The sequence below is a fragment of the Protopterus annectens genome, chromosome 1.part2 (genome assembly GCF_019279795.1).
Source record: "Protopterus annectens isolate FY-2018-M chromosome 1.part2, PAN1.0, whole genome shotgun sequence".
In the NCBI taxonomy this organism is placed as follows: Eukaryota; Metazoa; Chordata; order Ceratodontiformes; family Protopteridae; genus Protopterus; species Protopterus annectens.
The window spans coordinates 966,982,860-966,998,317 of record NC_056727.1 but is presented as its reverse complement, the minus strand read 5'-3'; positions in this window follow the sequence as shown (position 1 = coordinate 966,998,317).

Genomic DNA, 15,458 nt, shown 5'->3' with positions numbered 1-15,458 from the left:
ATGCAAGACAATACTTAATAGTGTTCAAATGTATTAATTTTTACCTGTGGTATATTCTTTTCCAAGAGATATTCACAAAACCATTCTACCCCTGTCTTATGGGGTATAACAGTATAGAGGTCTTTTACATCTATGGTAATGAAATAACCACCTTCAGTATATCCCAGGTGATTAATTCTCTGTAGAAAGTCCCGCGGATATTTGCATACACACTTCTCTTCAGATAAAAAAATTCTTTAATTTGATATTCAAGTACTTTGCTATAGGTTGTATGACAGAACCACGGGCGTCTACAATGGGTCTCATTGGGGGGTGGGATCATGTAAGTCTTTATGCAATTTAGGCAAACCAAACATACAAGAAACTTTTGGGTGGGGTACTAGCATGTAATTCAATTCTTCTATAGAAATGCTCCCCTCTATAAAAAGGTCATTAATTTCATTCTTTATTTTCCTTAATGCCCCATTAAATTCATTAAGTGATACCCTTTTATAAAAAAAGCCTTCAAGTATGTTTTTCATTTTCATATTATAAAGTTCCATGCTCATAATAGCAATCCCAACCCCCTTGCCTGGTTTCATGACCCTGATCGTCCTATTACATTGAATGGACCTTAATAACTCATTCTCATCACTAGACAAATTCTGAGGTACATTTATAGGATTTGGGGTTCCTAAACTATGAAGATCAATTGCACAGAGATGTTCAGATAACTTTAGGGAGGGGTGTATAGGGGTTGTAGATACTAAATACATACAAGGGGTTCCTTGTGTAACTTTCATTATGGAGCAACATATTTAAATTCAATTTTCTAACATATAATTTTAGGTCTACTAATGTCTGACTTATATTCAGCTTTTGCTCAGGTACAAAATATAGACCCTTAGAAAAAATGTCACATAATTCCTCACAAATAGGTACATCGGAATAATTGAATACTTTAAAGTCCTTAGTAAAGTTTTCAATAATTCTAGGAAGTGGCCTAGAATTTACTTTCAAGTACGGTTCCTGCCTCTGTAGTTTCCCCTCATATTTCCTCTCTGATGATGATTGTTGTAATTGCCCTCCCCCCCAGTTCGTTTGAGGGGCTTCTTGCTGGAATGTGTTCTGATTGTTCCTGGTGCTCAGGCGTTCCGAATGCCTCAGTGATGGGAACTCTTCCTGTTGATCTAAAATATCATTGTCACCATCACTCTCATTATTTGCCAAATTATTCCTGTGCCTACTACCCCACATTTGTGAACGTGGAGGTTCTGGGTAGGCAGAATTATTGGCATAGTCCACTCTATCCCTTTCAATCTTTTTTATTTTAAGATTTTTTTATACCTTCCAGTTGACTTTCAATACTTTTGAAAGTACGGTTATATTCATGTACACTGTTCTTATGTGATGAATTGTTGACAATAACTTTATCCAGGTCCACAGCTTCTTTATTAAGACTTGCAATGTCAGCTTGGTTATGTTTAATAACCAACTCTAACTATTCAACGCCATGATATTCAAACATGTTCAGCAGTTCTTTGTGAAAGGGAGAATTACAAATTAAGCCTGTTGGAAATGATTACTGAGCATATACTGTATTTTATGACAGCACTATTTATAGCTTCTAGTAACTAGGTTATCTTTGAATTGTCTAATCAATCTAGTGACCCCCCAACACAAACAACACACTGTTTCCTAATGTACTGCTCAGATACTGAGAGGTCATGAACGCAGAGCAAACCACTATATTTTGTGCCCACAACATCCTTATCTCATTTTGATCATTAATACAGATATTGGGATTACGAAATGCTCAAAAGGCTTACACACATCACATCTGATCATTTACAGAATGGATTACAAGGATTGTGACCAGCCAGAGGTCATTTCTTGGACAATATAAAGAAGTGCAATTTGTAAAATTTAAAGTGAACCAGAAATCAGTAACTTATTTGTAGAATGGATCCTGCTGGATGTAATGAAAAGGCTAAATGGATAGAAGGAGGAATAAGTATATTACGTTTGGAGTATTAAACTGAAGCTCAAGGTTCAGTCCTGATAAAACTGCAGCAGGAAATCAACTGCAGCAAAATTGCCTTCGCTGTTGTACAGTCTTTTGAGAGAATGACTCATTCTATACAAGGCCACTACATGCAGTAATTATTTGCATTTAAAATAGAAGCCAATTTTATTCATAAAATATATGAAAGAAAAACAGTGAATGTAAAAAGCAACACTGACATTTTGCAGTCTGTGCTGTGCAGGTCATATCATCTTCATTCAACTTTGAGCTACAGTATGTTGAGTATCGGATAAAGGGAAAACTTGCAATTCCCTTTAGCTCATTCTCTGAGTAACACAAGTGATTTTGCCATGTACTGGTTGTCAACACTTTGCACATACATGCCCAGTTCCCAACACAAAGACAAGACACCTGTCGTCTATTTGCAGCAAGAGCAGTTACCTGACCTGACCAAGACTGTGAAAGGCCGTGTCTCATTAGAATGCAAGCTGGAGATGGAAAGGCTGAGACTTCTAGGGGTAGCAGTCCTTGTCTGGATGGGCTAAAAGTATAGATCAGTGTTTTATCATCAGGTGCGGAGACACAAGTTTAGAGATGGAGATGTGGCAGACACTTGATAATGTGCATTGCCTCTGTGCTACTAAAGCTGCTACCACGATGAAGAAGAAGGACTTGAGATATGCTTTTGCCCACTCTCCTTTTACCTCGGAGATAAATTGCAAAATGTTTGATCATCTCGTGGGCTCTAGATCAAGACAATTCTAGAGAGACACATTGTGTCTCCTGACCTATTAACTAACAGGTCCTGAGAATGAATGAATGACAAAGAAAAATTCTATTCATATGCAATTGCCACATAAACTGTAAAGCTTCTGAAAATACAGACAGCCCTGCATTCAACTGTCTAGCTATTATCAGGAACTCTTTATTTATGCAGTTCACACTCATAGTAACCTGAAGCATAACATAGAATGAATGGGAACATGGCAGGATTTATTGTTACTATATTTTCTTTTGCAGCATCTGAGTGATTTCTCCTGAAAACAAATCAATGGATCCATCATCTCTACTGTCATACATTTCAAAAGGGAGCTACTTGATAAGCTGGCTACTCTAGGTACAAATTGGTGGCTTTCTTGGCTTCTTGTTACTTGTTCTAAGCTGCTGAAATCTAGAGCTGTGCATTTATCTTTTCATCAGGGGCACCTCAGCCTAATACTAGAGTTAACATAAATAGCAATTTGGAGCTTTCCCCCAAGGTTGTCTCCCTACTCCTACAATATTGTTGTGGGCTATACCTAAGTAACCTTCTAACTGTGTGCCCTACCGCAGTACCCTTCCAACAATGTGCTCTACCTAAATAACCTTCTAACTGTGTGCTCAACCTCAGTACCCGTCCAAGAATGTGCTCTACCTGAGTAACCTTCTAACTGTGAGCCCTACCTCAGTACCCTTCCAAGAATGTGCTCTACCTGAGTAACCTTCTAACTGTGAGCCCTACCTCAGTACCCTTCTAACAATGTGTTCTTCCTGAGCAAACTGTGTGCCCTACCTCAGTATACTTCCAACAATGTGCTCTACCCGAGTAACCTTCTAAGTGTGTGCCCTACCTCAGTACCCTTCCAACAATGTGTTCTTCCTGAGCAAACTGTGTGCCCTACCTCAGTACCCTTCTAACAATGTGCTCTACCTGAGTAACCTAACTGTGTGCCCTACCTCAGTTCCCTTCCAAGAATGTGCTCTACCTGTGTAACCTTCTAACTGTGAGCCGTACCTCAGTACCCTTCCAACAATGTGCTCTACCTGAGTAACCTGTGTGCCCTACCTCAGTACCCTTCCAGCAATGTGCTCTACCTGGGAAAACCTGTGTGCCCTACCTCAGTACCCTTCCAAGAATGTGCTCTACCTGAGTAACCTTCTAACTGTGTGCCCTACTTCAGTACCCTTCCAAGAATGTGCTCTACCTGAGTAACCTTCTAACTGTGTGCCCTACTTCAGTACCCTTCCAAGAATGTGCTCTACCTGAGTAACCTTCTAACTGTGTGCCCTACCTCAATACCCTTCCAAGAATGTGCTCTACCTGTGTAACCTTCTAACTGTGAGCCGTACCTCAGTACCCTTCCAACAATGTGCTCTACCTGAGTAACCCGTGTGCCCTACCTCAGTACCCATCCAGCAATGTGCTCTACCTGAGAAACCTGTGTGCCCTACCTCAGTACCCTTCTAAGAATGTGCTCTACCTGAGTAACCTTCTAACTGTGTGCCCTACCTCAGTACCCTTCCAAGAATGTGCTCTACCTGAGTAACCTTCTAACTGTGTGCCCTACCTCAGTACCCTTCCAAGAATGTGCTCTACCTGTGTAACCTTCTAACTGTGAGCCGTACCTCAGTACCCTTCCAACAATGTGCTCTACCTGAGTAACCCGTGTGCCCTACCTCAGTACCCTTCCAGCAATGTGCTCTACCTGAGAAACCTGTGTGCCCTACCTCAGTACCCTTCCAAGAATGTGCTCTACCTGAGTAACCTTCTAACTGTGAGTCCTACCTCAGTACCCTTCCAACAATGTGTTCTTCCTGAGCAAACTGTGTGCCCTATCTCAGTATACTTCCAACAATGTGCTCTACCCGAGTAACCTTCTAAGTGTGTGCCCTACCTCAGTACCCTTCCAACAATGTGCTCTACCTGAGTAACCTGTGTGCCCTACCTCAGTACTCTTCCAACAATGTGCTCTACCTGAGTAACCTAACTGTGTACCCTGCCTCAGTATCCTTCCAACAATGTGCTCTACCTAAGTAACCTTCTAACGGTGTCCTACCTTAGTACCCTTCCAACAATGTACTCTACCTGAGTGACCTTCTGTGTGCTCTACCTCAGTACCCTTCCAACAATATGCTCTACCTGAGTAACCCTTGAACTATGTGTTTTAACTGAGAAGCTCTACAGCTGTATGCTGCAGGAAACTGATAGCAGGGGTATACGAATCCTAGTTCAGATAAAACTCTCACACACACGCAGACACACACACACACACACACACACACACACACACACACACACACACACACACACACACACACACACACACACACACACACTTCTGCTGATTTCTCTTTCACCTTGTCCACTGAAACCTACAATTGCTAGCAATGTTGTTCTTTTTTGTTTGTTAATTAAAAAAAAACAGTACAATAATCTAGAAGGAGCATGGGGGATTTCTTTTAGTACAAACATGCTGTTCAGAATAGCCACAAGACTCTCCATAGAGGGTTAACATGAAGAAAAGATGTTGTAGTGTCATCATTTGAAGTCATCATTAGCACACAAAAACCTCCCTGTAAACAATATAAAATATATTAGCAATCAAAGCAACTTTTTCAAAATATGACCTGAATATTTCAGCAATTCTTTCATATATGATCTGTGTATGTTGTCTGCTTATGGGCCTTCACCTGCTGAATCAAAATCAAGTGTGCATTTGGCTGTTGTAGGAGTTTGTCAAGTAATTATCATACAGATGTGACATTCCCTGTTTTGAATATTACGCTCCCTGAAGTGTACTGCTTCTGTGCTCACTATGATAACAAGTACAAAAAACACAATACCGTTTTCATTTTGACTATGCTTAGATCCATTTATCTTTGTCAGGTAGGATTTTCTACTATGAATGATATAGAAACAGATGATCATTTTCCACAACTCTTTGTGATTTAAAAGATTTCTTTAACAAAAGAAATGAGATATTATTAGTGGGCACTTTTTTAAACATTGTATCTCATGGAGTGGAGCCGATACACCATTTACTGGTGTACCAAATCCCTATCTGAGTTATAGACAAAGGCACACAATGGGTAAGCCCTTGTCAACAGTGTCACTCCACTGTGTATCCATTATACTTTATGTATGGGGAATGTGTAAATGCCCCTACATCCACCAGACCATATGAGATTCAAAAAGACAACTCTATTTGCCTATAGGTGGTAACATGTGGGATTCCAAGTGTGTACAATCAGTATGAACTGTGCTGGTCAATGCAGTAATATCCTTGCCCAGATGATATTTGCTCAGCATAAACACCTGAGCAGCATATCAGTGCTGCAGTAAAAATAATAAAGATGATAATAATAATAATAATAATAATAATCTCTTTTACACACTAAGAAAAAGAATTCTGTCAATGGACTTCTCTGTGGTGCAGGCAACTCTTGCTGCCACAACCACATCTTTTTGCCACCCCCATACAGTAGCGCTTCTGAGCTCCCACCAATGGCAGCTCCAACAGCACCAGATCCCCTAAATATCATGACATAGTAATGTCCCTAGCTCTGCTCCCATACCTAATGACTGAACATTTTTATGAATCAATTGTAGTTATGATGACACAGCACAGCATAAGTAGGAAGAGTAACACAATAAGGTATATTATACTTTACTATGTTGCTGCTCCTGACTGTGCTACATAATGCTCCCATGTTACACTGCATCCTCCCTAGCATGGGTATTCTATATACACCTCTACACCACTCACAGAAGATGACAGGCTTCTGTACACCACCCTTCATGGCTGCGATCCATGTGTATGAAAACAGCAGTGGACACAGGCATAAACATAGTGTGCAGATTGCATTTATGCAACTGTATACTATGTTTATGAAAATAGCCCAACAAATCACATGCCCTGTCAAATTTATACTAACACATAGCTATATAAAGTAAATCTTCCCACAGATGGATGACCTCTCTCAGTTCACACCCCAGCTGAAGGGGAACTAATGTAACAGATGGCCAAGAGGGAGCCACATGATTAGCAGGTGGTAGGTGAAAAAATATCCAAAAAAAGTGTATTCAGTCAGTAATTGACAATGTGCAAGTCAAATGCATCTGTCATTGTGCAATGTATTGGTAGTGGGAATTTGCAGTGATGCATGTCTCACTTCCATCACTAATACAAGTGTATGTATACTATATGGTGTGTGTATAGGTAATAGCATGATGCAGCATTACACATTTACTTGTAGCTGTTATATGGTATTCCTTTATTATATTCTGTGTGATGGCAATCCGTTATACAGACATGCATATCACACTGCATTATAATCACACTGCACATGTAAGCTTTCTCTGCCATGTCACTTCCACTTCTGGATATTGTGATATATTCTCAAGCGGCATATACATTGAGGATGGCATTCCTGGGCACTAGAAGGTTTGGGGGTAGCATAATTATTAAGGTGTTTACTTCACAGTCACAAGATACATGGTTTGATTCTCACCTTTGAAAGTTAAATTGTCAAGGCTTAAAATTGCCTTCAAGGGCAGGTAGCCTGGTAATTAACTATGAATATACTACAAATATGCAGGGCTGGTGTTGGATGTCTTTGCTCCTACTTTGTGAGGAGCCACAGCCATTCTGGTTGCCTCTAGGACATGCCAGATCATTTATGCTGACACTGCTCCCCTCTCCTGGTGTCCAGGGGCTGTGTTATACCATCTCAGATGTCCAATACCAATCTTTCTTTAGATGGAGATGCCCCCCTCTCACTCTCTCTCCCTATATATATATATATATATATATATATATATATATATATATATATATATATATATATATATATATATATATATATATATATATATATATATATATATATATATATATATATATATATATATATATATATATATATATATATATATATATATATATATATATATATATATATATATATAATCTATATATATATATATATATATATATATACATATGCCATTTTGTTTGTGATAATGGTGGACATTCATGACTGTGGGTCAGGTCTGGATGCTGTCAGTCATGTACTTTGCATTTGTGTGGGCAACCTCTTTCCTGTGACTCTAAAAATCACTGCTGTTATTTTAGCATCGCACATCATATAATTCAGTGTTATTTTCAAATCATGTCTGTTAATATGAATACTGTGGACAATATGTAGCCTATGGAGTAACTGTTGCATGGTTTGGAACAGATGTGATATAGGAAGAAAAGGTTCAGAGTTAACACTAACTGCATATTCCTGCACAGCAAGGTATATATAAATATTTTATTTTCACAATGGTCCCCAAATGAAAGGCTTTGGAATGCATTGTTTCCATATACACCCTTGGTGTTCAAGACCACTCTGCCTTTTGAAGAAAAAAAACGTCCTTGGAATTAGTGTATACAAATGTTTAGATACATTTTACTTTACAGGATGGTGTTTACAAAGTACTGTGTTTAGCCCCTGTCCCATTCTGCAGTAGTTTGTAGCAAATACATTTTACATTGCATTATGTCATGTGCTGGTATGAAAAATGTGGGCCTTCAGATTGCCTGTATTCTGTTTGGTCAGTATATATAATGTACAATATATCAATTTTACCTTAGCAGCCATGTTACATTGCTTAGTGTTTTAGATTTTGCATCTGTTATGTATGGGCTTCTGACAACTGTTATGCCATCTCAGGTATATTGATATGTATACATTGTTTTATGAATCACATTCTGGCCACTGGGTATATTACAGGTTCATTTGTATATGTATATTATGGCTATTTTGTCAGCTGTAAATAAAATTTGGGCAGGTATGTCTGTGAAGCGCACAATACATTGGCATGCTCATTATGCATCACTCCATCTATGCACATTTTACACTATTTTTATGAATACCATCTTTGATGTACAAGGGTTAGCATCTCAGGATCTGTACTCTTGTCACCAAATAACACACCACAGTATGGTCCTTGAATATGCATAACTAATACCACCAGTAACAGTTTATATACAACAGGTGGATAGCCTTAAGAGTATATACTGAACATGCACTGTTGCCTCAAGTAATAGCCAACACTTACAGTGCCCACATAAGATATGGCACACACACACACGCACACACACACACACACACACACACACACACACACACACACACACACACACACACACACACACAAACACACACAGTGTTTTCCCAGGAGTGACTAGCGATACCTTTCCAGTACCAATGTCCCTTTTTCTATTAGTTTGGTAATACTGCCATGAGCTAGAACACTCTAGTACACCAAAGGCTCAGTTACTATCCACTCTTAAAATAAACCAACCTTAGCATAATTTTTGGTAGCTACACCAACTTTAGACCAGTGACAAGTGGAGTACCACAGGGTTCAGTCCTGGGTCTTCTCCTGTTTGGTATCTACTTCTCTGAAGTGCAGGCTAACACAGAAGGTCTTTAGCTAACTAAGTTCGTAGATGACTGCAAACTAAGAGCCATAATCAAAACTCCTAATGATGTGGACATCCTACAAAAGAGCCTCACTGAGACAGATGCCTGGTGTCAAAGCCATGGCCTCAAGCTCAATGCCAAAAAGTGCATTGTCATCCTCTTTGGTAAAAACTCTGTATCCATGAAATACCACATAGGCGGCAGTCTACTTAACACTGAAAGTGTGATAAGAGACCTTGGGACATAGGTGAACAGTAGTCTCTCCTTTGATAATCACATTGCCACAGTAGTCAGGAAATCCTTCTATGTGTCACACCTCATCACAAAAGGTTTCTCATCCAGAAACAAAGGGATCATTGTTCCCCTCTACTCATCACTTATTAGACCCATTATAGAGTACAACGCCCCTTTTGGTATGTACCTCACAAGACATCTACAACAACTGGAAAGGCTGCAGAAATACCTCACAAAGAGGATTACTGGCCTCAAACAGATGCCCTATGCAGACTGTCTCAAAAAACTCCAGCTTTACTCCGTCACATTTTGCCTACTCAGAGTCAATCTCTCCCTAACATACAAAGCTATGTCAAACCCAGAGCTGTTGGACATGCTCCACTTAAAGAAATCCTACTACCTCCAAGTTACACACTTTAGGGACCTAAACCTTGTCACCACAATAAATAGAACATGCTGGAGTGATAGATTCCTGTCCCAGAGACTTGCCATACTCTGGAACAGACTATCTATCTATGTCAAACAGAGCTCCTCATTAGCACTTTTCAAGAAAAATCTTGATCGGATGGGAAATAGGAAATTTATCCCGGGGATCACTTCTCTGGCTCTGCTTGACAGGGGCACAGGAAAATAATTTTCTTGGGTGGCAAAAGCCAGGGTACCTTTTTGGCTAGGCTTATATAGGCCCTAGGGCCAATAGCCTAGTACCTACCTATGAACCTGTGAACCTACAACAGCTGCATTTCAAAAGGTAGTAGTTAACCTTATACCAATTCAATACACATCCATATAAACTAATAAATAAGTCACCAACTGCATACATTTTCTCAACTTTTTGTCTGACAGATATTATTCAGTTTATAACTGAATAATATAACTCTTTACCTGATATAAAAAATAAAATTAAATATGGAAATAGCTATACACTTGCACAATGAAATGCAAAGTATATAGGTTTATTCAGAAATAGGCATATAGAAGCACTCTAACAACTTATCCAACTTTATCTCTCCCGGCAACTGAAGGTTTTACAGAGTTCACTCTACCCCTGACTTGTAAGAAAAAAACAGCAGATGAATAGTCTCCAAGCAAATGGAATCCAAATTTGAGCTTTTGATTCACAGCTGCAGTCCACTAAGCACATATCAAAGCAAGATAAAACTGAATGAGTTCAAGAACTTTGAATTGTCCAAGATGGGTGTCCTGAATTGACAACACTGGAAAACACCAAAAATGTATTTATTTTATTTAATTATTTTATTTTACATTTGTTTACTGGGGAGGTCCGACTGGACACATCTGTCCGCTTTCAGCAGAGGCCCGGGGAGAAAAGCTCCAGAACAATTGCTAGCATACTATACATAAGACATTTACATGAGCATTGTGGTTTACACATTCACTTATAAAAATATAGCAGATAAGATATGATTGCATAAGATATTTACATAAGTATAGTGGTTTAGACATACAATTAAAAGTACAGCAGGTAGTAAGATATGATTGTTGTTCATACAGTATGCTTAGTAGAGATAATCTTGAAGATGTACTGAAGCTAAGACAAGGAAGGAAAAACTAAAAAAGGAGAATATAGACAAGTTCTATAGGTACATTGACATTTTAAGGGAAAGCTTTTCAACTTAGCCTGTGGGAGAGTTAGTGGGTATAGATGGGACAGTGGGGAGTAGGCGACAGTGAGTTGGTAAGTAATGTGTGATAATGTATAGTGTATCTGTGGGAGTTTTAAAGAGGAGGTTGGACAGTGGGGTAGGGGAAAGGTGTTAGAATATGTCAGCCAAGTGCTAGGCAGTTGCATATCCAGGAGTTGTTTAGGTGGGAAATAAGCTGTTTTTTGAAGATGGTTTTGTTAGGCTGTTCCCCCGATTTGTAGTTGTAGGGAGTTCCAAGAATACAGGGAGTCACCAGAGCTGTAATGGCTTTTGGAGATTGCGATTAGTGCCTTGTCAGTGGATCTAAGCTCTTGGTTATTGGAGTAGAGGGTGATCAGGTCTTGTAAGGCTGGAGTTTTGTCAGGTTGGTACAGTATTTGGTGAACTAGAAGAAGCTGGTTTATTGCTAAGGTGTTAGGGAGTTCCAGCCAGGAAAGCTGTTTTAGGGCCTGACAGTAGTGGGTGCGATAGGAGGAGTTTAGTAACAATGCGGTCCTAAATAGACAAACCAACTGTCCCACTCTTCTATGGGTCCCAGGGTCCTTACCTGTATGTCAGTTCAAAAATTATAAAGTACAGGTTTCTGTAACAGAATTCCTCAGCACTGAAATGAAAAAAAGAGCCCTTATAGGGAAGGCCTGAAAAAATTTGCTAATAAGTGACTGAATGCTTAAAAACAGATTTGGTTTAACAGGAGTAGTTTAGTATTACAAATAACTGCTGATTTCTCCAGAACTCTACATTTTTTCTATATCCTGCTGCATGCTTTCCCAGACAGACAGTTATATGTTATTACAGATTTTCACTTTTATGTTTTACTTCGAAAATTAAATGCAATTACTTTAGCTTAGTGAAGGTTCTATACACTGCCCATAATAACAAAGTTGGCTTACTGATACAATTCTATAATAATAATAATGACATTTGAATAATCAAGTGGCCACTTAGAAAATGGATTTACAATAAAGATGCAAGCAATGCAAACTAAAAAAAATATTTAAAGTATTTAGTTAGAATTAAATACATTACATTGAAGTAGCTCTAAGATAGTAAAGGGTAGCCCTTTTACGTAAGTCTTAGAAGCTAATTTGACAATAAGAAATCAAAATTATTACCCAGTATAAGGGATAAAACTGTGACTACCACCCATGCAACCCAAGTTTGATTAACAGCCTGGGCTTCTGTTGGAATGATGGAGGAAAGGAATAATAGGCTTAAGCCATGTCACTTCTCTTTCAGGAGAAAGGACAGGGACAGATGTGTTCATGACCACCCTGTGGTCAAATCCCAGGGAGATGAAAGATCACTTGGATGTGCTTGGCTACAAGGGGGCTGGATTAATTGATCACATCATTTACAAGAATAGTATGCATCACAAAGGCCCAATGTGTGCCAACCCCATGGATGACATGTGTGGGAGTCGGGGCACAAATATACAACTGATAGCTACCCTGGTGACACATATTCTCATATGGCTCTTACCCCCTGTATTTGGGAAGTCAATAAGTCAACTTGCTGGGTGGAACTGATGGCAGCAGGGCCAAAAGAAATGCAAAGAAAAATGAGAAATAAACATTTCTGATGTTACAGAACAAGCAAATACTTTTGTGAATAGAAAATAAATGAGGAGGAAATGACTGTAAGTAAGAAAGAGGGGAAGAAAAAGAGAAGACAGGGTTAGGCAGTCAGAAGGTGGAGTAACTTAAAGGGGAAACCAGAAGGAAATGGAAGAAATCTGGGTAGTAATCATGGCTTCTGCAGAGTAACATAGGATGGACTCAGGAATAGGCCAGTCATGCCTAGGCAATAGTTATGTATTACAAATACATGTAAACCCAGCTGGCAACAGTGATATAAAGGAATAAACCCCAGATTATGGCCAAATGAACAAAGTTTGAGTAGCATCTCAGGTGCTTGACAGTGCAGACAAGGAGGGTCAATGGGCCTTAATCAAGTTACATCCACTGCTCCACTAAATGGCCTAGCCTCAGTCTGTGGAAGAAGGCAGATTATGAGCAAGGGACATTGTCAGTCATGTGGGGGGAAGCAGACATGCTCATGATGCAGGAGTATAGGTGGTCCTTCCTGTGATGCAAGTGCTCACATTACCATCGCGGCGAAGTTAGGTTAATAAATAAACAATACTTTTATTTCCAGGATTCTGGTGAGAGCAATAATTCCCCGAAGGTACACCCTATACAGTTCTTACCCTAAGGGATTTGACATGATTCCTCAAACCCAAGGAAATGAATGTCTTCTAGTCCGATTGGTGAGGGCTCAATAGTCATCCGGCAGATGGTAGAAAGAAGCAGAAAAATAGTTGTAAATCCAAGCATTCTATAACTACTTTTAAACTCTGTTGGCTTCATAACTGGTTATCCAAGCATGATGCAGTTCTTTCTATCATCTCCCTACATGAATAATGACAAAAGCTATAACACTATGATTAGTTTGCCTGTGAAGTTGAAGATGTGCGTAATTTTAAAACAAATCTTCTAGGGCTGGTCTTTTTTGCATTAGCTTACGGTGAATAAGGGATAACAGTGTAGTGCCTATGTTCTGGCTCCCCTGCTCTCCTAGCCAGCTGGATGGGATGGGTTATGCACTAAAATAACAAAAAATGGAATCTGCATGTCTATTTGTAGGAACGGGGAGATGCATGAACATAGAGATATATGTACAAGGTCTGACTTTCCTGGTGGAGCCTAAAGAGTCAACCGGTGCCTTTATGTGGATGAAGTGGACATGAGCGCTGAAGACAGTTCAGTGCTCATGTCCACTTCATGTCTCACCCAAGCAGACATAAGGGGCAGGGTTTAAACCATAATACTGAACATCTCTAAATGGATGCCTCTCTGGTAGCCTCTCCTTGGTTGGCCTTCGCCACTGGAGATGGGGAATGAATGGGTCAGCTGGCTCAAGGGGGCTGATGATCAGGAGTTACTAAGGGAAAGTGGCTTAACGATTGAATAAAAATAATACTTTTTCCTTGTAGAAAATTATACTCTTGGAAGGGAGGTATTCACCTTCAGTGAAATAGTCTGAATTATGGACCATTAACTTACAATATTGGTTGAGATAAAATTCTACCATTCCCTTTTTTTCCATTCCCATTACTTTTAACAAATATAGCAAATGCATCAGTAAAGTAAGCATATCTCCAGATATCAGGAATACATTGAAGAACTGAATTTAAGCTCAAATACAGGTGTAGAGGAGTACTGCAACTGGCTGATTTGAGATTTTAGTCAACATCTGGTTTGTCGACATAGTTTCAATGACAAAACACATGGTCAACAGGTGTTGTGCAAGGCACTTCCACATTTTGGGGAATATACCCTTTCCTTGTGGATTGTGCTATCTCAAGAGTTAGTAAATATAATTAAAAGGGAGTATGTGGGGAGCAGCCCCAAATATGAGGGGTGCAGGGGGGGGGGGCGCCCAACCTGGAAAAAAATATGTTTTTTTTTAATTTGCAGGTTGATGTTATAGCCTCGCCAGTGTTAAAAGTCTTGATTTAAGGGTTGTTGACATTTAGTCAATTTGACCTGGATCACTACATCCATATATATATATATATATATATATATATATATATATATATATATATATATATATATATATATATATATAGATAGATATAGATATGCATATATATGTGTACGCACACACACACACACACACACACACACACACACACACACATACAAATAGACAAATAAGGATATATAATTATAGATATATGATGTGTTTGTGTGGGGAGAGGAACTATGAAGCAAGGTAAAAAAAGGACAGTGCATTATTGTTTGCATTTATTTTCACGCCTTTTTTCTAAATATTTTACAATGCAAGCATTAAGATTCAAGAAAAAAAAGAATAAAAACAGAAAGTATAGGAAAAGAACCATCAATTTTAAATTAAAAAAGGTAATACAAAGATGAAAATTTTCCTTAAATCTGCTTATTGCAACAAAAAGAAAATTGCAAAGTCTAAAAACTGGCTGGAAGAAATTTAGACTAGGAAGATTTAAACATTATTACAGGAAATTAAAATGTCAAACATAAAAAAGCCCCAGCTAAAAGCATACCTATGTTTTCAAAATATACATCCCATGTCAGAGGAGATGAAACATTCCGCAAAGCAGAGGCCTAGCAAGCAAAAGTATGTAGTACAATAGCTTCAAGTCTCATTTATCTCCAACTTATTCTATTAAATCTATGATTCAAACAGTTGAAACATTCAAAACTCCCCACTCATGGCAACCAAAAAGTGAAGTCTATCCAGAAAAATACATATAGAAACAAAAAACGCTGTTTTTT